Raw genomic sequence first — 19,080 nt, forward strand, 5'->3', positions numbered from 1 at the left:
GACCATATCAATCACATTCTAATATTTGCTCTATTCTTAATATTTGAGAATTTTCTTGCAAAGAAAAATTACGGTATGATGGCTTATTGGTTAACACTGCTGCCTCACAGCACCAGGAACCCGGATTCACTGCTACCTTCGGGCAACTGTCTGTATTGTGTTTGCACATTCTCCCCATTTCCGTGTGGGTTTCCTCCAGGTGCTCCGGTTTCCTCCCACAGTCCAAAATATGCGTAGGTTAGAGGGATTGGCCATGTTAAATTGCCCACAGTGTGCAGTTAAGCGCAAGCTAAGTGGATTAGCAATGGTAAAAGCAGGGTTATAGAGTCAGGAGTTTGTTAGGGTCGGCTGCTCTTCTGACAGTTCAGTGTGGATGCAATGGGCCGAATGACCTGCTTCCACGCTGTAGGGTTTCCTCAAAAATACGTTTAAATGAAAAATTGATCATCTTTTGGTATTGAAGATGGTAGTATGAATATATTCAAGAAATAAGTTTCCCTTCACCCCCTTTTGCCTTCGTCCCCGGCTACATCTGAGGGAGTTCACCAGTGTCGTTGTATCTGGGATAGAACATCAGGGCCTTTGTAGCTGAGAGAGAACAGCAGTGCCAGAGTAGCTGAGGCAGATCACCAGGGCCTGTATTTCTGATAGAGAACAGCAGTGTCTTTGTATCTTAGAGAGAACATCAGGTCCTGTGTATCTGAGAACGAATAGCAGTGCCTGTGTATCTGAGGACATTCAGCAGTTCCTGTGTATCTTAGAGAGAGAACAGCAGGGCCAATGTATCTGAGAAAGAACAGCAGTGCCTGAGCAGCTGAGGATGAACAGCGGTGTCTGTGTATCTGAGAGAGGTTAGCAGAGCCTCTCTAGCAGGCAGAGAACTGCAGAGCCTGAGTAGCTGAATGAGAACAGCAGTGTCTTTGTATATTTAAGAGAACAGCAGTGCTTGAGTAGCTGAAGGAGAACAGCAATGTCTTTGTACATTAGAGACCAGCAGTGCCTGTGTATTTGAGAGAGAACATAAGTGCCTGTGTATCTGAGGCAGAACAGCAATGTCTATTCATTTGAAAGTGAACAGCAGGACCTTTGTATCTGAGAGAACTGCAGTGCCTCTGAATCTGGAGGAGAACAGCACTGCCTGAGTATCTGAGAGAACAGCAGTGCCTGTGTATCTGAGAAAACAGCAGTGCCTGTGAAGCTGAGAGAACATCAGTGTCTTTGTATCTGAGGGAGAACATCAATGCCTTTGTAAGTGAATGTGAACAGCAGCTCTTGTGCATATGATACAGAACAGCGTAGCTGAGAGAGATCAGCAGTGTCTTTGTATCTGAGAGAGAACAGCAGTGCCTGAGTAGCGGAGGGAGAACAGCAGTGCCTGCGTATCTAAGAGATAGCTATGTTCTCTAACTTGTACACAGGGAGTGCCTTTTACTATGTTATACACAGACCCTGCTGTTCTCTACATTACACACATGGATGGCTGTTCTCTATACTAAACACAGGGAATCATGTTCTGGAAATTTGAAGCATCTTCTGTTCTCTACATTATACATAGGGACTGCTTTTCTCCATATTGTACACATAAATTGCATATTATATATACATATATAATGCACTTTATATTATGCACAAGCACTGATGTTCTCTGAAATAGACACAGGAACTGCTGTTTTCTGTGTTATACATTATAACTTACAATTAGCTTAGATTACTTACTATGTGGAAGCAGGCACTTTGGCCCAACAGGTCCACACCGACCCGCCGCAGCGTAACCCACCCATTCCCCTACATTTACCCCTTCAACTACAACTGCGGGCAATTTAGCATGGTACTGGATTAGTGGTGCTGGAAGAGCACAGCAGTTCAGGCAGCATCCAAAGTGCAGCGAAATCGACGTTTCGGGCAAAAGCCCTTCATCAGGAATAGAGGCAGTGAGCCTGAAGCGTGGAGAGATAAGCTAGAGGAGGGTGGGGGTGGGGAGAAAGTAGCATAGAGTACAATGGGTGAGTGGGGGAGGGGATGAAGATGAAGTCAGGGAGGAGAGGTCATCTTCATCCCCTCCCCCACTCACCCATTGTACTCTATGCTACTATCTCTCCACGCTTCAGGCTCACTGCCTTTATTCCTGATGAAGGGCTTTTGCCCAAAACGTTGATTTCGCTGCACTTTGGATGCTGCCTGAACTGCTGTGCTCTTCCAGCACCACTAATCCAGAATCTGGTTTACAGCATCTGCAGTCATTGTTTTTACCCCGCAATTTAGCATGGCCAATTCACCTAATCTGCACATTTTTGGATTGTGGGAGGAAACTGGAGCACCCGGAGCAAACCCATGCAGACATGGGGAGAATTTGCAAACTCCACACAGAGAGTCACCTGAGGCAGGAAATGAACCCGGATCTCTGGCGCTGTGAGGCAGCATTACTAACCACTATGCCATCGTGCCACCCAATTATATACAGGGACTGCTGTTCTCTGTATTATACATATGAACTGCTGTTTTCTGCATGGCACACATGGACTGCTGTTCTATATATAATGCACAGGCACTGCCATTCTCTAAAATAGACACAGGGACTGTTGTTCTCTGTAGTAATCACAGTGACTGCTGCTCTCTATATTGTAAACAGGGACTGCCGTACTCGACATTGTACACAAAGAGTGCATTTCTCTTCATTATACATAGTGACTGCTATTCTCTAGATGATACATATGGACTGCTGTTCTTGGATAAGACACAGGCAATGCTCTTCTCTATGTTCTACATATGACCTGCTGTTCTTTACATTGTGCACAGGAACTGCTGCCCTCTATATTAAGCACAGTGACTGCTGCTCTCCATATTACACACAGGGTTAGCTGTTCTCTATAGTCTACACAGAGACTCAGGTTCTCCATATTGTACACAGGGACAGCCATTCTCTTTATTAAACACAGGGATTCTTGTTCTTTATATTAGACACAGCAACTGCTGTTCTCTATATTATACATGGTGACTGCTGTTTTTCTCTATTAAACATACTAAACTGCTGTTCTCTGAATTATACATATGGACTGCTGTTCTATCTGGAGTCAAGAGTATGGTGCTGGAAAAGCACAGCAGATCAGGCAGCATCCAAGAAGCAGGAGAGTCCACGCTTCTGAGCAAGTCATTTGAAGACGAAAAGATCATTGCCCACGGTTCTGCAATTTCCTCTCTTGCTTCTCACATAATCCTAGGATATATCCCGTCAGACCTGGGGGACTTGTCTGTCCTCAAGTTTTTCAAAATGCCCAACACATCTTCCTTCCTAACAAGTATCCCCTCCAGCTTACCAGTCCGTTTCATGCTCTCCTCTTCAACAATACGGTCCCTCTCATTTGTAAATACTAAAGAAAAGTCCTCATTCAAGACCTCTCCTATCTCTTCCGACTCAATACACAGTCTCCCACTACTGTCCTTGATCGGACCTACCCTCGTTCTCGTCATTCTCATGTTTCTCATATACGCATAAAAGGCCTTGGGGTTATCCTTGATCCTACCCGCCAAAGATATTTCATGCCCTCTCTTAACTCTTCTAATCCCTTTCTTCAGCTCCGTCCTGGCTATCCTGTATCCCTCCAACGCTCTGTCTGAACCTTGTTTCCTCAACCTTATGTAAGCCTCCTTCTTCCTCCTTACAAGATATTCAACCTCCCTCGTCAACCAAGGTTCCTCACACGACCATCTCTTTCCTGCCTGACAGGTAATTACATATTAAGTCTCATTCCTGATGAAGGGCTTGTGCCCGAAACGTCGAATTTTCTATTCCTTGGATGCTGCCTGACCTGCTGTGCATTAACCAGCAACACACTTTCAACTGTGATCTCCAGCATCTGCAGACCTCAGTTTTTACCCAATTACATATTAAGGACATGTCATATCTGTTTTTTGAAAAAGTTCCACATTTCAACGACATCCTTCCCTGACAGCCTGTGCTTCCAATTTATGCTCCTCAGATCCTGTCTTGCATCATCGCATTTACCCTTCCCCCACTTGTAAAACCTGCCCTGTTGCACGCACCTATCTCTCTCCATAACCAAGGTGGAAGTCACAGAATTGTGGTCACCATCACCAAAATGTTCACCCACTAACAAGCCCATCACTTGTCCCGGTTCGTTGCCAAGTACCAAATCCAATATGGCCTCCCCTCCGGTCGGACAATCTGCATACTGAGTTAGAAAAGCCTCCTGGACACACTACACAAACACCTACCCGTCCAATCTACTTGATCTAAAGAGCTTCCAATCAATATTTGGGAAGTTTAAATCGCTCATGACTACTACCCTGTGACTTCTGCTCCTTTCCAAAATCTGTTTCCCAATCTGTTTCTCCACATCTCTGCTGCTATTGGGGGACCTATAGTAAACACCCAACAAGGTGACTGCTCCTTTCCTATTTCTGACTTCAGCCCATACTACCTCCAAAGGCAGATCCCCCTCGAACTGCCTTTCTGCAGCCGTTATGCCATTTCTAATTAGCAACACCACACCCTCCCTCCTTTTTTACCAACCCCCAATCTTACTGAAACATCTGTAACCAGGAACCTCCAACAACCATTCCTGTCCCTGTTCTATCCATGTTTCCGTGATGGCCACAACATCCTAGTCCCAAGTACCAATCCACGCCTTAAGTTCACCCACCTGATTTCTGATTGTCCTTGCGTTGAAGTATACGCACTTGAGTCCATCTCTGTTTTGGCAAGTTATCCCTGTCAGTGCTACCTTCTCCACAGCCTCCCTACATTCTTGGACATCCTGACAAACAGCTAGCTTACTTGCTGGACTACAAGTCCGGATCCCATCCTCCTGCCAAATTAGTTTAAACCCTCCCTGAAGAGTGCTAGCAAACCTACCCCCCAGGATATTGGCGCCCTTCTGGTTCAGGTGCAACCCGTCCTGCTTGTACAGGTCCCACTTTCCCCAGAATACAGTCCAATTGTCCAAATACCTGAAGCCCTCCCTCCTACACCATCCTTGCAGCCACGTGTTCAACTGCAGTCTCTCCGTATTCCTTGCCTCACTGTCACGTGGCACCGGCAACAACCCAGAGATGACGACTCTGTCCGTCCTAGCTTTTAGCTTCCAGCCTAACTCCCTGAGCTCCTGAATGACCTCCCCACCCCTCTTCCTACCTATGTCGTTGATGCCAATGTGTGCCACGACTTCTGGCTGCACACCCTCCCCCTTATGCATTCTGAAGACATGGTCCGAGATGTCTGGGACCCTGGCACCCGGGAGGCAACAAACTATCCGAGTGTCTCGCCCATGTCCACAGAACTACCTGTCTGTCCCTCTAACTATAGAGTCTCCTAAAATTAGCGCTCTCGACCTATCCCCCTTTCCCTTCTGGGCTCAGAGCCGGACCTCGTGCCAGAGACCCGGTCACTGCAGCTTACCCCTGCTAGGCCATCTCCCCCAACAGTATCCAAAGCGGTATACTTATTGTTGAGAGGAATGACCACAGGGGATCCCTGCACTGCCTGCTTCCTCCCTTTCCCTATGTTTTATTGGTCTAATGTCCATTATTAGACCAGTGGTTCCATAATGGGCCTGTACAGTCCTGTAGTCCTCTCCGTTCTATGAATCTATATTCCTTTATTTAGCCGAGCAGTTCCCTAAAGGAACTGTACTGCGCTGTAATGTTCCATGTTGTATTGGTCTAATGTCCAGTATTAGTCTAATGGTACCATAAAGGGCCTGTACTGTGCTATAATGCTGTATGTTCCATGAATTTATGTTTGCCTAGCGGTTTCATAAAGTACCTGTACTGCTCTGTAAATTTCTGTTTAGTATTGGTCTAATGTCCAGTAGTAGTTGAGTGGTTCCACAAATGCTGAGCGGTTTCATAAAGTACCTGTACTGCGCTGTAAATTTCTGTTTTGTATTGGTCTAATGTCCAGTAGAAGTCGAGTGGTTCCACAAGTGGCCTGTACTGTGCTGTAATGCTGTATGTTCTATGACTCTAAATTCCTTTATTAGCCAAGCAGTTCCATCAAGGGCCTGTACTGCGCTGTAATGTTCTATGTTGTATTGGTCTAATGTCCGGTATTAGCCGAGTGGTTCCATAAAGGGTCTGTAATGCGCTGCAATTCTACAGTTCTATGACTCTAACTTCCTTTATTCGCTGAGCGGTTCCATCATGGGCCTGTACTGTGCTGTAATGCTGTATGTTCTATGAATGTATTTTTCTTTTCTTGCTGAGCAGTTCCATCAAGGGCCTGCACTGCGCTGTAATGTTCTAATTTATATTGGTCAAATGTCTGGTATAAGCCGAGTGGTTCCATAAAATACCTGTACTGTGCTGTAATGCTGTGTGTTCTATGAATCTAACTTCCTCTGTTAGATGAGTGGCTCCATCAAGGGGCTATACTGTGCTGAAATGTTCTATGTTGTATTGGTCTAATGTCCATTATTGGACAAGTGATTCCGTAATGGGCCTGTACTGTGCTGTAATTCTCTACCTTCTATGAATCTATATTCCTTTACTAGCTGAGTGGTTCCCTAAAGGAACTGTACTGCGCTGTAACGTTCCATGTTGTATTGGTCTAATGTCTGGTATTAGCCGAGTGGTTCCATAAAGGGTCTGTACTGAGCTTGAATGCTTTAGTTCTATGACTCTAATTTCCTTAATTAGCCAACCGGTTCCATCAAGGGATGTACTGTGCTGAATGTTCTATGTTGTATTGGTCCATTATTAGCTGAGTGACTCAATAACGGGCCTGTACTGTGCTCTAATTCTCTACATTCTATGAGTCCATATTGCTTTATTAGATGAACTGTTCCCTAAAGGCCCTGTACTGCGTTGAAATGGTATATGTCATATTGGTCTAATGTCCGCTATTAGCCGCGTGGTTCCATAAAGGGCCTGTTATGTGCTGTAATGCTGCATGTTGTATCACTCTAACTTCCTTTATTAACCGAGCAGTTCCATCAAGGGCCTGTACTGTGCTGAAATATTTTATGTTGTATTGGTCTAATGTCCATTATTAGCTGAGTGGTTCCATAATGGGCCTGTAAAGTCCAGTAATTCTCTACGTTCTATGAATCTATATTCCTTTATTAGCCGAGCGGTTTCCTAAAGGACCAGTACTGTGCTGTAATGTTCTATGTTGTATTGATCTAATGTCCAGTATTAGCCTAATAGTGCCATAAAGGGCCTGTACTGTGCTGTATTACTGTATTGTTCTATGTCTCTAAATTCCTTTATTAACTGAGCGGTTTCCTAAAGACCTGTACTGCGCGGAAATGTTCTATGTGGTATTGGTATAATGTCCGGTTTTTGCCGAGCAGTTCAATTCAGGATCTGTCGTGTGCTGTAATGTTCTATTTTGTATTGGTCTCATGTCCGGTATTAGCTGAGTGCTTCAATAAAGGGCCTGTACAACGCTGTAATGCAGTATCGAAATAGAACATAGAACAGTACAGCACAGAACAGGCCCTTCAGCCCATGATCTTGTGCCGACCACTGATGCACCCTCAAATTTCTGTGACTATATGCATGTCTTAAATGTCCCCAATGACCTTGCTTCCACAACTGCTGCTGGCAACGCATTCCATGCTCTCACAACTCTCTGTGCAAAGAACCCACCTCTGACATCCCTTCTATACTTTTCTCCAACCAGCTTAAAACTACAACCCTTCGTGTTAGTAATTTCTAGCTGGGAAGTAGTCTCTGGCATCGACTATGCCTCTCATTATCTTGTATTAGGTCCCCTCTCCTCCTCCTTTTCTCCGATGAAAAAAGTCCGATCTAAGTCAACCTCTCTTCATAAGATAAGCCCTCCAGTCCAGGCAGCATCCTGGTAAACCTCCTCTGAGCCCTCTGCAAAGCATCCACATCTTTCGTATAATGGGGCGACCAGACCTGGATATAGAGTCCAAGTGCGGTCTAACCAAAGTTTTATAGAGCTGCATCAAGATCTCACGACTCTTAATCTCAATCCCCCTGTTAATGAAAGCCAAAACACCATATACTTTCTTAATAACCCTGTCTACTTGGGTGGCCATTTTAAGGAATCTATGTACCTGCACCTCAAGATCCCTCTGTTCCTCCACAGCGCCAAGAATGTTATCCTTAATCCTGTACTCAGCTTTCAAATTTGACCTTCCAAAATGCATCACCTCGCATTTATCCAGATTGAACTCCATCTGCCACCTCTCAGCCCATCTCTGCATCCTGTCAATGTCCTGCTGTAGCCTCCAACAGCCCTCTACACTGTCAATGACACCTCTAACCTTTGTGTCGTCTGCAAACGTGCTGATCCATCCTTCAATCCCCTCATCCAAGTCATTAATAAAAACAGTAGAGGCCCAAGGACAGATCCCTGTGGAACACCACTCACCACAGATTTGCAGGCAGAATATTTTCCTTCTACTACCACTCGCTGTCTTCTGTTGGCCAGCCAATTCTGTATCCAGACAGCTACGTTCCCCTGTATCCCATTCCTCCTGGCCTTCTGAATGAGCCTGCCATGGGGAACCTTATCAAATGCCTTGCTGAAGTCCAGATACACCACATCCACAGCTCAACCCTCATCAACTTTTCTAGTCACATCCTCAAAGAATTCAATAAGGTTTGTGAGGCATGACCTGCCCCTCACAAAGCCGTGTTGACTGCATTTAATCAAGCCATGCTCTTCCAGATAGTCATAAATCCTATCCCTCAGAATCCTTTTGAACAAGTTGCAGACGACAGACGTGAGAGTTACTGATCTGTAATTGCCGGGGATTTCCCTATTTTCTTTCTTGAAGAGAGGAATTACATTTGCCTCTCTCCAGTCCTCAGGTACTACTCCAGTGGAGAGCGAGGATGCAAAGATCATCGCAAGTGGCGAAGCAATTGCATTTCTCATTTCCCAAAGCAGCCGAGGACAAATCTGGTCTGGGCCTGGCGACATGTCAATCTTAATGTTTGACAAAATTTTCAGCACATCAGTTTCCTCTATCTCTATCCATTCCAGCATGCACACCTGCTCTTCAAAGGTTTCATTCGCTACAAAGTTTCTTTCTTTCATAAAGTCAGAAGCAGAAAACTCATTTAGGGCTTCCCTTAACTCCTCAGACTCCACACACAAATTCCCTATGCTATCCCTGATCGGCCCTACTCTTTCTTTGACCATTCTCTTATTCCTCACATAAGTGTAAAATGCCTTTGTGTTCTCCCTAATCTGTTCTGCCAAGCCTTTCTTGTGCCCTCTCCTGGCTCTCCTCACCATTTTTGAGCTCCTTCCTCGCCTGTCTGTAATCCTGTAGAGCTGAGCTTGACCCTAACTTCCTCCACCTTATGTAAGCTACCTTCTTCCTCCACTGCTTTTGTCATCCCAGGTTCCTTTATCCTACCACTTCTTCCCTGTCTCAGAGGGACATATTTATTCATCACTTGCAACAACTGTTCCTTAAACAGTCTCCACATGTCTATAGTGCCTTTACCAAAGACCAGTTGCTCCCAATCCATGACTTCCTAACTCATGTCTAATCACATCATGGATTCCTCTTTCCCAATTAAATATCCTCCCATTTTGCCCAATCCTCTCCTTCTCCATAGCTGCGTAGAATTTGAGGCAGTTGTGGTCACTATCACAAAATGCTCTCCCACCACAAGATCTGATAGCTGCCCTGGCTCGTTTCCAAGCACCAAGCTTAGAATGACCTCTCCCCTCGTTGGCCTGTCAACATGCTTAGTTAGGAAACCCTCGTGAACACACCTTACAAAAACAGCTCCATTCAAATCTTCTGCTCGAAGGAGATTCCAAACAATATTGGGAAAGTTAAAGTCACCCATTACAACAACCCTACTACGTCCACACTTTTCCAAAATCTGCCGACCTATGCTTTCTTCCATCTCCCTGCTGCTATTGGGGGGCCTGTAGTGAACCCCTATCAAGGTGACTGCTCCCTTGCTGTTCCTAATTTCCACCCATACTGACTCGGTAGGCAGATCTTCCTCGACAATGGAAGTTTCTGTAGCTGTGATACTCTCTCTGATGAGTAGTGTTACACCCCCTCCTCTTTTCCCCCCTTCCTATTCTTTTTAAATGCTCCAAACCCTGGAACATCCAGCAACCATTCCTGTCCCTGAGAAACCCATGTCTCTGTTATGGCCACAACATCATAGCACCAGGTATTGATCCATGCTCTAAGTTCATCACTTTTATTCCTGATTCTCCTTGCGTTAAAACAAACACACTGTAACTGATCCCTTGGTTCCTTCCCAGGAAAATCCTTCCCCCCAGCTGGTCACCTCTTGCTATTGCCTCATCTGCATCAACTCTCACCTCTGGTATACAGCTCAGGTTCCCACACCCCTGCCACACTAGTTTAAACCCTCGTGAACTACACAAGCAAACCTTCCACCCAGGACATTGGTCCCCTTCCAGTTCAGATGCAACCCGCCCTTCTTGTACAGGTCCCACCTTCCCTAGAAGGCATCCCAATTATCTACATATCTGAAGTCCTCCCTCCTACACTAGCTGCGCAGCCACGTGTTAAGCTGCGCATGCTCCCTGTTCTTCGCCTCACTATCACCAGTAGCAAACTAGAGACCACTACTCTGTTCGTCCTGCTTTGCAGCTTCCATCCTAACTCCTGAAATCACTTTTTATATCCTCGATCCTTTTCCTGGCTATATCATTAGTGCCAATATGTAACACAATTTCTGGCTGGTCGCCCTCCCCTTGTAGATCTTTATACACCTGATCGGAGACGTCCCGGACCCTGGCACCAGGGAGGCAACATACCTTCCAGGAATCCCGATCCTGACCACAAAATTTCCTGTCGATTCCCTTAACTATCGAGTCCCCTACCACGAATACTTTTCTATTCTGCTCCCTTCCCTTCTTTGCCACAGTGTCAGGCTCAGTGCCAGAGAACTGACTGCTATGGCTTTCCTCTGGTAGGTCATTCCCCCCACAGTATCCAAAACGGTATACTTATTGCTGACGGGAATGTTCACAGGGAATCTCTGCACTGTCTACCTGGACCCTTTCCTCCCCCTAACTGTAGCCCATCTATCCTTATCCTGAGCCTTAGGAGTGACCAACTCCCGGTAACACCTCTCAATTACTCCCTCAGACTCCCGAATGATCCATAGTTCATCCAGCTCCAGCTCCAGCTCCAATTCCCTAACATGGTTTTCAAGGCGCTAGAGTTGGTTGCACTTCCCACAAATGTAGCCAGCGGAGACGTCTCCCACCTGCCACATTCTGCAGGAGGAGCAAGCAACTGCTCTAGCATCTATCCCCGACTTATCTGAAAACCCACTGAGTACTAAAGTAGAAAGCTTAGTTCAAGTTGCTATAAAATTAATAACAAACTTATATTCAATAGAGGAAGTTTAGAATGAACCTTACCTTATTGTTACGTTAGAGGAGAGGACACTACAGTAGTAGAGTCTCGGGTTTAGCCACCTTGCTGATATATACGGTCACTGCCTTCCTTCCCGGCTGCCCTGCTGGTTCTTGTCACTTCCTCCCCTGCTCCAGCTCCTTCTGTGAAAGGGAAAACACCGCTGTCTGCTACCGGTAAGTAATTTTTAAAAACCTGCTTTACCAGTCTTTCGGGTTATGAGAAACAAAGTTCACTCACTGCAATAACTTCAGTCCGAGACAAGATCTGAATCAGAAGTGCCCTTTATTTCACACTTGCAAGTGGGTTTGATGTCCACAAGGCAGGGACAAAACACCCCAAATTCAACAAATACTCGATATTTATACAATTTGGTTCCCACACATTTTCTCCTAATTTCATTGTTCCCCCCCCCCACCCCGTTTACATTCTCCACTTCCCTAAGACCAGGACTCCTGCTTATCTCGTGTTTTATCCGATCTTGTCTGTGGAAAACATGCTCATTCCTGTTCTCAAGGCCATTTGCCCTCATCCTGCCTTTCACAGCATCCCATCACTAAGCCCTTTTAATTGGGGTTTGTTCCTGTGTTTCTGTAAAAGTGGGAAACAGATGTTTATACCTATTGTTTATACAGGCATATTGAGTTTAGCTGTCTGTCTTCACAGCATCTTATCACGAAGCCCTTCTAAATGGAGTTACCATTTGTTGTGTATTCCCGTTTCTTTCTTTGCATATATTCTTAGCTAATATAAACAAACCAATTAGCATTTCTTCCACATAGTTCACATTCTTATTGATTCAGCTCCTGGCTGAAACAATTACACACTGATGTGAGTTCAGTTATTTTTTATATATAATTAATTTAGAATTGCAGAAGAAACATAAATTTCCTATATCCCACAAATTTCCCCTTTTTCTTTCCTTACCATTTGTTACCTTCTGCATTTTGTTTTTTTAAGCATTGCTCCCGAAATTCGCAAGCATCATTCTGGAAATTTCATTCATCTTGGTCTCCCTCATCTCCTCAATATTTAGTTGACAAAGTTCTTCTGTCTGAGTTCCTTTAAAGTGCATCTGTTTCATTAAGGATGTCTCAATCAGTCTTTAGGTGAGCCCTCGTATACAGGGTATGATACAACAGCCAATGGCCACCAATACCCCAACTACTACTATCAGGGAAGTAAGGATGGAAACTACCACCCCCTTCCATCTTCCAAACCAGGATTCAAGCCATCCCGTGAGAGATGTGTCTACTCCTGCATTCTCAGCCAGTTCCCCTGCTAAGGTAGTCAATCCCCTTAGGGCCCGAGTAATTGAATCATCAGGTGCAGTGTTATTAGGAATAAAGGTGAAACAGCTTCCTCCTAACATCACACACACACACACACACACCCTTTTTTCTGCTAAAATCATATCAAGGGCCATTCTGTTTTCCCATGCCATCCTACTTGTTACATCAAGCTCGTCTGATATTTCTTTAACCGCATCCCTTGTATAATTTATAAATCGCTGTTGATTGTAGAAAATGTAATTTATCCAATCTACACTTTTATTAATTGTTACCCACCAAAAGAGACCTGACTCAAAGCCTGCTGCAATCTGGTTACGAGCCTTGAACTCATCAGGTACACCCCCCCGCCCCCCAGGGACTCCTACCGAATCGAGATAAATCCTGTCATCGAAAGAAGTGTCTAACAGTGATCTCTTACCCCTTGCCTGTTTCCCTACTATCTTTTCCTTCTCAAATACCAGGGTAAATGGAATTGCCAATTGTACAATCGCATATATCCCTTTCCAATTTGGGTCCCAATATTTTGCCTCCACAGTACCACCACAGATCCGCTCGGGGAAACTTTAGTGCTGAGTAGTTCCCTCCTTTCTTTGTTTTGGTAACATTTTTAATCTCTGTACACAATTTCAGCTCCCCCAAATCTCTAGACCGACTTGTACCTCGTCTACTCACACACAAGGTGTGATTTCCAACTGCGGCGGAAAATGCTGAGGGGAGCTTGTACATCTTTCTTCTCCAAGGGAGGGAACATCAGAGATAGGTAGGTACAATTCCTATCATTCCATGCAGTCTCATTCTGATACAGGCCTATCATACATTTCATGCCCTGCCTGGCTCGCTTCCACCCGAACGGAAAGGGAACCACCTGGGCCACTGGCCTACCGGAGGCACATGCATAGCAATTGCTTTTGTTCAGACTTTTTACAGTATACTTTACCCATTCAACCCAGGCATTTGCATCCTCGTTCCCAGTTTCTATTCGATAGTCTGTTTCAAGTCCTTTACCTCTATAATTTTTACTACGTTAGGATCAGTGGGAGGGGTGAAAGGTTGTATCTCATTATCCAGTAATTCCGCCCGTTTTTCCTGTCCTACACTGATTCGAAAACAATAGCCCACGAAATGTTTCCCATGTGCTTTCATTTCTATCCCAAATGTTTCATTTAATTGTATCTCATAGGTGCCCCCGCCCAAAATTGCTTCGTGCCATGTGGTTTTCTTTATTGTCAGGTATATTGGGTTACACTTTTTATCGGGACAATGGCGAGCTGGTTGGAAGGGGGTCCGGTGTACTGTGACGAGACTATTATACCAAGTACCATCCCCAACGCCATCCCCATAGGACTGACGATGTATCTCAGAGCTGCGGTACTGTCTCTGATTATCTACATCCCCACAATTGACTAAGCTGCATGCATCAGCGTCTATTACTTGTGGATTATCAAACTCAGGAACCATTAATAATACATATGAAAAAGATATTTGATAAAATCCCAATACTAAAAGGGCTAAAATCATAACTCTAAACAGTCCCAGTACTTTAAACATCATGCTGAAGCACAAAACTTTACTCTTTACTCAGCGGGTTGTGAGTTCATGGAATGCCCTGCCAGTAGCAGTGGTGGACTCTCCCTCTTTATGGTCATTTAAGCGGGCATTGGATAAGCATATGGAGGTTATTGGGCTAGTGTAGGTTAGGTAGGCTTTGGTCGGTGCAACATCGAGGGCCGAAGGGCCTGTACTGCGCTGTATTGTTCTATGTTCTATGTTCTATAAAAGAACTTAACATACAATCCTACAGAAATAATCCCCGCGCTCGCGTTGCCACTGTATAATCAGTTACTCAAAGTCTCTTTAGTCTGAGTTTCAGGGGGTCTTGTGTTGTTTCGGCTGTCCAAACTTTTTCCTCAACTGGAGAGTCCACTGTCCCTTTGATCCAAGTGTAGTGAGTCCAGCCTTTTTCCGCCGTCCTTATTGCCATTTCAAAGAGCCTGGTACAGCCCTTCCCAGTCCGGCTGCAATTTAGTCTGTCCATGATTTTACTCAGGCCCAATCTCCCAGCTGGATGGGATAAACGGTGAATTCCAGGGGTGGAGTCTGTGCCAATAAACCCTATTTCCTGAGGAAAGACAAAGAGGAGGACAAGCCCAGTATATACTTCTTTAAGAACAAATCTTTAGTTTCAGGAATTGGCAATTCTCCATTCTTTCCCAGATAAGGTAATCCAAATAGGATTTCATAGGGGGATAGTCCCAAATCTTTCCTAGGGGCTGTTCGTACTCGCAAAAGAGCTATAGGTAAACATTTGGTCCAAGGGAGTCTGGTTTCTATTATCAATTTAGAGAGCTGTCATTTGAGTGTTTCCAATATTGTTTTAGACACCCCACTTGCAGTGGCAGTAGCTAAGGGGTATGTCTCAACCCAACCAGATAAATTATCTACTCTGACCAACATATATTTTAGTCTCCCTACCCTGGGTAACTCAGTATAATCTACCTGCATACTCTGGAAGGGTCTCAATCCTGGGTCTCTTCCTCCCGGGGTCTGTTTTCGCAAGACTTTTTTATTTACCTTTCTGCAGATTATACATCCCTCACATATTTGTTTAGCAATTGTATATATTCCTTTACATCCATATTCCCTAAGAACTAAATCACACATTGCTTGAACTCCCCAATGATGCCTTGGTGTAGGACAGCCATAATCTCTCGCATCATCATTTTGTTCAACATTTGTCCAAATTAATTCGGGGATTCTGTAAACCCCTGGGGGGCGCAGTCCTCCAGTATTGCTGTTTCCGTCCTGTCTTGGGGTCTTCCCATTCAAAGGCGAACAAATTCCTACTTTCTTCAGCCAAGGGACAAGCCCAAAAGGCATCCTTTAAATCTATCACCCTAAACCATCTTTGGTCACGAGGGATCTTACTCAATCTATAATCAGTCCCTCAATTACTGGCTGCATACGTCGTGTACCCTCTATGGAAGTGGGATATTGTCGCTCACAGACAATGTCCCCTTTCCTTTCTAAATTTACTTGAAGGGGAGGGATCTTTAGTTCTCCACGATTCCCTTCCCTAGCCCATACAATAGGGTCTATCTGTCTCTCCATATCCTCTGTCAACATTGCCATTTGTACAACTAATTCTTTTTCCTGAATTCCAATCTCCAGTCCTAAGAGGATAATTAAATCTCTCCCAAATAAGTTAATTCCTATATCGGGGATATACAACAATTCCCCTGTGACCCTGTCCTTAGGATTTTCTATCATTATAGGTTCAAATACTGGGACAGTAAATCCCTCCCCTTTCACCCAGGAAACAGTAATTGACTGTGTCGACGTGTCTACTTTCTTTGGTTTAAAATTCAACTGCCCCCGTATCTACTAGGAAGACTACCTCTTCCCTACAGGGTCCCACCTTCAAGTTTATCAAGGGTTCCTGGTGGGTCCCCAAGGGCAGGAACCCCATGACACCCCTATTCATTATCAAAATTCATAAGCGGAATGGCCCTTGCTTCCCTTTGTAGATCAGGACACTCCCGCTTAAAATGCCCTATCTTTCCACAATAATGGCATCCTGCCTGTGGAGACCCCCATCTCTGCCCCTGTTGCTCGAACCCTCTATCAAATGCTCCCCCTTGTCTCTCCCTCTCCCCTTTCCTCTCTGCCCTTCATGCTGTCACCCGTTGCTCCGGTTGCTCACTATTGGTTCCATTCTTTTCTTAATTACCCCATCAACCGCAGCTACCATCATTTTCGCCTTCTGTTTCTGTCTCTCATCCTCTCTCTTTACAAACACTTTCTGTGCCTCTCTTAACAATTCATCTAATGGTTTTTCACTCCACCCTTCTATCTTCTGTATCTTGCTTTGTATGCCTGGCCATGCCTTTATCACAAAATGTACTTTCAAAAGACCCTGTGCCACTGGGTCCTCAGGGTTCATTCCAGAATATTTTCACATTGAGTCTCTTAATCTCTGCAAGAAAGCTGAGGGAGTCTCATCTTTCTCCTGACTAACTTCAAAGGCTTTAGTCAGATTCTGCGATTTCGGAACTGCCTCTCTTATTCCTTTTAGAATCAGGTCTTTCAATTCCCTCATTTCTGCTCTATGCTCCGGGGTTTGATTTTCCCACAGGGGGTCTCTGAGGGGAAACTTCATCTCTCCCTGTCCAGCATCCCCATGTAAGTCCCATTTCTTCCCCAATAAAATAGTATATTCAAAATAGACATTAACTCAGCCCACGTATACAGACTGGGCCCCAAAAATTGATCAATTTGTTCAGACAATCCTACTGGATCCTCAACCAGGACCATCATTTCTTTTTTAAGTGTTCTGACCTCCCCACTGGTGAGGGGGGCACACACAAACCCAATTTCTTTGTCCCCTATCGGTACTGCCCAAAGGGGACAAGTCGTTACGTTCTTTCCCTTTTTCTTTCTTTTAAGAAATATTGCAATACTTCTAGCTTCCCATAACTTCAAACACCAAATCATCAATTCATGCTTGACTAACTTTAAAGCCTGTTCCTAAATTGTAAACATATTTATATATTTACGTTCATTTATTCAGTATTTAACATTTAAAATGTAAAATGCATACAGTTCCCAATTTTGAAATCCACTGTAATCGCCCAATTTTAGTCCCCTAATTTAAATCCAAAATTAGTTTTCTTAAGTAGTCCTGAACAATCATTGCTCAATTACAATACTAAAGGTCATGAAATAATCAGAGCTGCCTTACAAGAATTTGTCAATTCAAGTTAAAAAAACTTCTAATGCATGAACAATGGCCGAATCCAAGGTCACAGATATTAACCGTAGAAGTTTTAGTTTTTACTACAGTCTAAGGTTGAACTGAAACTTCAACTGTCCTCCATAAATCGCTTTTATGTAAAGATAAAAGAGATTAGTTAGACCTGTAAAAAAAAAACAGGAGTTATCATTTTTTTCCTTCACCTTAAAAGAAATCATGTTAAGTTTCCATTAAAAAAATCAGATTCAAAACAGTCCTGGAACTCAAGCTCCAGGGAATAAAACTCAAACATTCAATCACCAACAAACAAATGTGCATTCAAACCAAATCACGAAGGGTTAAACTTTCTGTCAGGTGTACAGCTCTTTTCATTCTCTCGCTCTCTCACACATTGACATAGAAATTCAGATATTTGCAAACCCCAACCTGTACTTTGGCCAGAAGACGGCGGGATGAAGAATGGATTCCTTTGTCCATACAAAGCAACAATATTTAATCATTTTCTTCCCTTGTACGAAAATGATTTTTCCAATTCCACATCATCCTGTCCAACGGACTTTTTGGAGGTATGTGGTAAGAGACCCCGCCTCCATTTCCATTGCATTGTTCTTTGTCTGTTTCCCCAGAGGCTTTGTCCTGACCCACGGCACAACCCATATTGAGTTCCTTCCTTAGTCCCTTATTAACTACTAAAACTCAATCCCGGCCACCAAGGCAATACTTAAAAGTCAATTTTCTTACCTCGGTTTGTGCACAGAGTTGCCTGGCACTTTTCTGCCGTATATTCTATCAACCGCCTGTCACTGTCTGATTCAGATGTCTCTCTGATTCGTGGGATTCGTACCAGTCGCCCAAGGGAGCAGACCAAACCGGGGCACGAGACCACTCCTCAATGGGGAACGGGACGCGTCTTCCCAGTGTCCAGGGCCAGCCGCTCCCTCCGGAGATGGAAGAACATCCCGGACTGCCCCACGTTGGGCGCCAATGGTGAGAAACAAAGCTCACTCACTGCAACAATTTCAGTCCGAGACAAGATCTGAATCAGAAATGCCCTTTATTTCACACTTGCAAGTGGGTGTGATATCCACAAGGCAGGGACAAAACACCCCGAATTCAACAAATACTCGATATTTATACAATTTGGTTCCCACACATTTTTTCCTTATTTCATTGTTCCCCCCACTGTTTACATCCTCCACTTCCCTAAGACCAGGACTCCTGCTTATCTCGTGTCTTATCTGGTCTTGTCTGTGAAAAACATGCTCATTCCTGTTCTCAAGGCCATTTGCCCTCATCCTGCCTTTTCACAGCATCCCATCACTAAGCCCTTTTAATTGGGGTTTGTTCCTGTGTTTCTGTAAAAGTGGGAAGCAGATGTTTATACCTACTGTTTATACAGGCATATTGAGTTTAACTGTCTGTCTTCACAGCATCTTATCACAAAGCCCTTCTAAATGGAGTTACCATTTGTTGTGTATTCCCGTTTCTTTCTTTGCATATATTCTTAGCTAATGCAAACAAACCAATTAGCATTTCCTCCACAGAGTTCACATTCTTATTGATTCAGCTCCTCGCTGAAACAATTACACACTGATGTGAGTTCAGTTATTTTTTATGTATAATTAATTTAGAATTTCAGAAGAAACATAAATTTCCTATATACCACAGCGTTCAT

The sequence above is a fragment of the Hemiscyllium ocellatum genome, chromosome 35 (assembly GCF_020745735.1).
Source record: "Hemiscyllium ocellatum isolate sHemOce1 chromosome 35, sHemOce1.pat.X.cur, whole genome shotgun sequence".
NCBI lineage: Eukaryota > Metazoa > Chordata > Chondrichthyes > Orectolobiformes > Hemiscylliidae > Hemiscyllium > Hemiscyllium ocellatum.